Here is a 7651-nt window from a genome sequence, read left to right on the forward strand (position 1 = left end):
AGACTAAACCAGTAAGAAGTTGAATCCCTGAATAGACCAATAACAAGTTCCAAAATTGAGGCAATAATTAATAGCTTGCCAACCAAAAAACACCCAGGAACAGATGGATTCACAGCCGAATTCTTCCAAAGATACAAAGAGAGCTGGTACCATTCCTTCTGAAACTATTCCAAGCAATTAAAAAGGAGGGACTCCTCCCTAACTCATTTTATGAGGCCAAACATCATCCCAATACCAAAACCTGGCAGAGACATAACAACAAAAAAACTTCAGGCCAATATCCCTGATGAATGACAATGCAAAAATCCTCAACAAAATATTGGCAAACTGAATCCAGCAGCACATCAAAAAGCTTATACACAGTTATCAAGTCAGCTTCAACCCTGGGATGCAAGGCTGGTTTAACATAGGCAAATCAATACACGTAGTCCATCACATAAACAGAACCAATGATAAAAATCACATGACCATCTCAATAGATGCAGAAAAGGCCTTTGATAAAATTCAACACCCCTTCATGTTAAAAGCTCTCAATAAACTAGGTATTTATGGAACATATCTCAAAATAACAGCCATTTATGACAAACCAATAGCCAATATCATACTGAATGGGCAAAAGTTTGAAGCATTCCCTTTGGAAACCAGCACAAGACAAGGATATGTTCTCTCTCACCACTCCTATTCACTATAGTATTGGAATTTCTGGCCAGGGCAATCAGGCAAGAGAAAGAAAGGATATTCAAGTAGAAAGAAAGAAGTCAAATTGTGTCTCTTTGCAGATGACATGATTATTTAGAAAACCCCATCATCTCAGCCCAAAAACTCCTTAAGCGGATATGCAACTTCAACAAAATCTCAGTATACAAAATTAGTGTGCAAAAAACACAACTTCTATACACCAACAAGTGACAAGCAGACAGCCAAATCATGAGTGAACCCCCATTCACAATTGCTACAAAGAGAATAACATACATAGGAATAGAACTTAAAAGGGGACGTGAAAGATCTCTTCAAGGAGAACTACAAACCACTGCTCAAGGAAATAAGAGAGGACACAAACAAATGGAAAGACATTCCATGCTCATGGATAGCAAGAATCAATATCATGAGAATGGCCATACTGCCCAAAGTAATTTATAGATTCAGTGCTATTCCCATCAAATTACCATTGACATTCTTCATAGAATTAGAAAAAAACAGTTTAAATTTCATATGGAACCAAAAAAGAGCCCGTACAGCCAAGATAATCCTAAGCAAAAGGAACAAAAATGGAGGCATCATGCCACTTGACTTCAAACTACACTACAAAGCTACAGTAATCAAAACAGCACGGTACTGGTACTAAAACAGACGTATAGACCAATGGAACAGAATAGAGACCTCGGAAATAACACCACACGTCTACAACCATATGATCTTTGAAAAACCAGGAAAAAGAAATGATGAAAGGATTCCCTATTTAATAAATGATGCTGGGAAAACTGGTTAGCCCTATGAAGAAAACTGAAACTGGACCCCTTCCTTACATCTTATACAAAAATTAACTCAAGATGGATTAAAGACTTAAATATAAAACCCCAAACCATCAAAACCCTAGAAGAAAACTTAGGCAATACCATTCAGGACATAGGCATGGCCAAAGACTTCATGACAAAAACACCAAAGGCAATGATGGCAACAATGACCAAAATTGACAAATGGGATCTAATTAAAGAGCTTCTTCACAGCAAAATAAACTATCATCAGAGTGAACAGGCAACCTACAGAATGGAAGAAAATTTTTGCAAGCTACCTGTTTGACAAAGATCTAATATCCAGAATCTACAAGGAACTTAAACAAATTTACAAGAAAACAACAACCCCATCACAAAGTAGGCAAAGGATATGAACAGACACTTCTCAAAAGAAGACATTTATGCTGCCAACAAACATGAAATCTCAACATCACTGATAAATTAGAGAAATGCAAGTCAAAACCACAATGAGATACCATTTCATGCCAGTCAGAATGGTGATTATTAAAAAGTCAAGAAACAATAGATGCTGGTGAGGCTGTGGAGAAATAGGAATGCTTTTACACTGTTGGTGGGAATATAAATTGGTTCAACCATTGTGGAAGACAGTGTGGAAATTCCTCAAGGATCTAGAACCAGAAATACCATTTGGCCCAGCAATCCCATTTCCTGGGTCAGAGGAAAATAAATCATTCTACTGTAAAGACACATGCATCTGTATGTTCATTGCAGCACTATTTACAGTAGCAAAAACATGGAACCAGCTCAAATGCTGATCAATGATAGACTGAATAAAGAAAATGTGGTACATATACACCAATAAATACTATACAGCTGTAAAAAGGAATGAGATCATGTCCTTTGCAGTGACATGGATGGAGCTGGAAGCCATCATCCTCAGCTAACTAACACAGGAACAGAAAACCAAACACTGCATGTTCTCACTCACAAGTGGGAGCTGAACAATGAGAACATGGGGACACAAGGAGAGGAACAACACACACTGGGGCCAGTTGAGGGGTGGGGGACAAGGGGAGGGAGAACCTTAGGACAAATAGCTAATGCACGTGGGACCTAGATGACAAGTTGATAGGTGCAGGAAACCATGATGGCACATATATACCTGTGTAACAAACCTACATGTTCTGCACTTGTATCCTGGAACTTAAAGTAGAATAAAAATAAAAAATAAATAAAATAAAATTGAGGTTTTGTCTTTATTTTTTCTGAGTTGTAAGAATCCTATGTATTTTCTGGTTAAAAGTTCTTTGTCAGACATATGCATTAACAAATTTTACACCAACTTCTGGCTTGTGTGTATTTTCTTTAACAATACCTTTGAGAAAGTGGATGTTTTAAATTTTGATAAACACATTTAATTTTTTTTATAATGTGGGCTTTTGTATCCTATCTAAAAATCTTTGTCTACTTCCAATGTTGCAAACAATTTTTTATCTGTTTTCTCCTAGAAGTTTTGCAATTTTAGCCTTTACATCTAACTCTATGATCCATCTTAAGGTAATTTGTACACATGGAGTAAAGGAAGGGTCAAAGTTACTTATGCATTTTTTTTCACGTAGATAATTAGTTGTTCTAGCACCATTTGTTAAAAACACTCTTTTTTCCACATTAAATACCTTGGAATTTTTTTGGCCATAAATAAGCAAATACACACGGATCAATTTCTGTATTCTCTATTTTCTTGATTTATGTTTATTCATTTCTAATGTCACATTGTCTTCACTACTTAACTTTATAAGTATTGAAATCAGGTAGTATGATTCCTTTATCTTTGTCCTTTTTCAAAATTAATTTGGATATTCCAGGTTTTTTGGATGTGCAAGTAAACTTAGAATCTATTTATTTTTAATTTTTGTGGATACATAGCAGTTGTATATATATTTACTGGGTACATGAGATGTTTTGATACAGGTGTGCAATGTGTAATAATCACTTCATGGGCAAGAGGGTATCCACCCCTCAAGCATTTATCTTTTGAGTTACAAACAAACCAATTATAGTTTTATTATTCAAAATTTATCTAAAATATATGACTTATTTAAAATACAATTAAGTTATTGACTATATTCACCTGTTGTGCTATCAAGTAGTATATCTTATTCTTTCTATTTTTTTGGTACTCATTCAATTTATTAGTATCTTCAAAACACTTTCTGGAAATTTTATTGAGATTATTAATCTGAGTAGTTTTGACATCTCAAAATACTGTGTCCTAATGAAACCATGAGCATATTATATCCTTCCATTTATATAGGTCTTCTTTAATTTCTCATAAATATCTTAGAGTTTTCAGTAAACTGATTTGGTACACATTTTGTTAAATTTCCTATAATTTATTTGTTTTTCTAATGTTTTAAATGGTGTTGCTTTACATTTTAATTTCCAAAACTATTCTCTGTTAGTATAGAGTTAGTATATACTGTTACTATTATAGTAAGAGAGTTTCCTTGATCTTACATTCCTAAGCCTTGCTGAATTGTTAGTTCTAGTAGCACTTTTTATGGATTCTTTAGGATTTTCTATGTACAACTAAGTCTTCTACAAATAAAGACATTTTTACTTCTTCCCTTACCATCTTATGTTTTAGATACCTTTCTTGTCTTATTGCACCATTTCATGCTCTTAGTATATTACAGACTATGAATAGTGAGAGTTAACATCCCTTTATTGTGTAAGGTCTTAGGACAAAAATCATCTTTTTATGTTGTAGAGTTTTTGCACGTGTCTCTGATTAAGGTGAACAAGTTCATTTCTGCTGCTGTTATTCTAAAAGTTTAACTATGATTACGTGTTAATTTCTGTTGCATGCCTTTTTTGCTATTTTAAAATGGCTATACATGTTTTTATTTTATCAGTATAATGAATTGATTTTTTGAATGTTAACCAATTTAATATTCAGTCCACTCACATTGTATTATCACACTTCTATTTCTGGATTCAATTAGCTATAATTTTGATAAATATTTTTATGTTTGTGAAAAATATTGGTCTATAGTTTTTTTGGATTGTCTATTGATTAAGTTGTCTGTTTTTATTTGACTTTTTTTTTTAAAATCAGGATAATGCCTCATAAAATGCCTCAGGGAGTGTTTTCTTCTCCACTGTTTTCTAAGAGAGTTTATGTAGGAATATATTGATATTAAATTTTCCTCTTAAATATTTGATGTAATTCAACAGTTAAGACATTAGAGTCTGGATTTTTTATTATAAAGGTGTTTTAAGTTACCAATTCATTTTAATACATGAAAACCTATTTATATTTTCTGTTTCTTATATCAATTAATTTATCTACTTTACCTTAGTTATACAATTAAATAGCAAAAAATTCATAATATTATTTAAAAAATATCTATAAGGTCTATATTGAATTTTTTCATTTGTGATACTTTTAGCTCCTGACATCTGTTTTTTCAGTTTCAGTCTACATAGAAGTTTCTCAATTACAGCTGACCCTTGAACAATGCAGGAGTTTTTATGGCTGTTATTTGGTATATTTTTCTCAATTCTTTTGCTTTGAAAATATCCAAGACTTTAGGTGTAAGAAATATTTTTTTGCAGGTAACTAGTACTTGAATCTTGTTTAAAAATTCACTGACATTCTCTGTATTTTAATCAATATATTTTAGACTATTCACATTTAAAGTGATTAGTAACACAGTTCAATTAATGTCCACCATGTTTTAATGGTTTTCTGTTAATTGCATTTACTTTTTAGATTTCCTCTTTTTCTGCCTTCTCTGCTATTATTTTATATGATTTCATTTTATCTCTTTTATTAGCTTATTTATCCTTAAAAATAATTTTTAGTGAGCATTTCCCTCTGTTTTATAATATATTTTAAACTAATTTAGATCCATTTTTAGGAAATACTATACTGTTTGACATGTAGTATAGGTAGCTTAGAACAGAGTTATCACAATCTCTTTCTCCCATCCTTTGTGATATTATTTTCACTTATTTATCTGTATGTTTTAATAACCTAGTACATTGTTACAGTTCTTTAAATAGTTATGTTTTAGATCAATTTACAATAAGAAAATAAAAATTTTATTTTACCTTTATTTCTTCTTTTATTTGGACCCAATATCTAGTCCATATAATTTTTCTTCTACCTCAAAAACTTGTTTTAACATTTCTTACAAGGTACTTGTGCAAGAAATGATTTATCTCAGATATTATTTGTCTGAAAAAAATATTTTTCCTTCACTTCTGATGATATTACTCAACATTTTGAGTAATTTTGCTAGATCTAGAAGTTTAGGTTGCTGGCTGTAAAAATATTTTAAATATTTTACCCATTTTTTTTCTTCCTTGCATGTTTCTGATGAAAAATCTACTACAATTTTTTCTTTGTTCTATAGGTAAGTTACTTGGAGAATAGAACTTCATAATGGGGAAGGGACTGGGTATATTTTACAGTGATTACTCTTCCCTTCTCTTTGTGAGAGCCATAAGGAGATCTTTCTGGTAGTGGTCCTGAAAGTAAAGCACATGAATGTGGAAAGTGTTCTAACACTGCATTCCCTAGGAATTTCTAAATTGTAACACTAACTCACATGCAAACTCCAGCAACTTGTCAATTTAAGGGTTGATAGCTCCAGCATCTTCCACCATGTGTAAGAAGACATCAGATGTGCCTGTCGTTTTTGAAATTGAGGTGGTGGCTTGTCCTGCAACCTCAGGTCTCTAATGGGTTCAAGAAAAGTAGTTGCTTTTCATTGAGTGCAACATGTTCTTATTGTAAAGACAGCAGTGGTGACTTCTAAGGGCTCTACTTGTTGATGTTGATTCGCTGGCTGTCATAGTGAGTCAATGCTTCTGCTGCTATTCACAAGCTTGGGGGATCGTGAATTGCTCCTCTTTCTTGAGTGTCCCATATAATTTTTATTGTTGTACTTTTCCTATTATTTCTAAGATAATCTCTCTAACTTTTCTTTTAACCCATAAATGCAATTTCTGCCACGATTAGCTTTTAATTGTCCTGATTATACTTTTGAAACAAAGTGTTCTTAGTTTTTGTTAAATTTCCAAATAAGTTTCCTGATCTCATAATCTTTCACTTCAATTGTCTCCATCTGTTTAAAATTTTAATCCTTTCTTGAATTTCTTTACAAAAAATAAAGTTGTATTACATGTTATCTTTTTTGAAAACAACTATATAATAAAAGAAATACTAGTTCTAATTTTTCAGAGTGGTCTTTTAGTTAAAAATGCAACATTTTTTATTATGCTTGTCTCATCCTGACAAAGGAGGGTCAAAGCTAGTCTAAGTGCTTATTGAGAGAGTTCTATCAGAGAGTATGTGATTCATTATTGGAATCTGTTACGTCTAAACTATTTTTTTGTTTTTAATTTGCTGGAATATAGGTTCAACTGATTATAGAGTAGAAAAGAAGCTTTAATTAGCAATATTCAAGAATGAATCTTTATCTCTGGGATGACGTATTTCTTTAATGTATTTGTAATGACAACTTTGTTTAAATGCCAGGAGTGCTGCTGTTAGGAGATAGCCATGCCACCCACCTATCATATTTCACAAGCAGCCCATCCCATACCTACAGGAAGCTAGATGTGTCCTAAGAGTAGGAATTTTGCTTAGTCAAAACTCTAGTTTCTCTGACACTTCTTTAAGACCTTAGAAATACCAACATTTACCAAAAACAACCATCCCATACATTTATCAGTCTAAATTTAGAAAAGCAAAGATGTTATGCTGGCATTTTATTTCATTTATTTTCCCAGTGGATGTTAAATCCTAACTTATGATTAATCTGAGATTGACCAAGGGAGTAATGTCAGGAAAATGGTGGGGTAAGAGATACCATCCTTTATTCCCTCACACACAAAAAACAATTACACATCTGTCGGCCAATGAAAATAGCCTTGGGAGGGTTGAAGTAAAAACCTGTAGTGGAGAAAAAAGCAGAATAACTGCACAGAAATGATTTTTGGGAAGATTGGCATACCTGAAACACCTGGCAATGGCTAGGAACAAAGAAGAAAGATGGGGGCTGTGATTATCAACCATGCAGTGAGTGCCACCATGGTCTCTAGTGGCCTTCTCTGCCAGGGACACTGGAAGCTTTCACTGAGGTAATCAACAGCCATCACTATGT

The sequence above is a fragment of the Mandrillus leucophaeus genome, unplaced genomic scaffold, assembly GCF_000951045.1.
Source record: "Mandrillus leucophaeus isolate KB7577 unplaced genomic scaffold, Mleu.le_1.0 Scaffold86, whole genome shotgun sequence".
Taxonomy (NCBI): Eukaryota; Metazoa; Chordata; class Mammalia; order Primates; family Cercopithecidae; genus Mandrillus; species Mandrillus leucophaeus.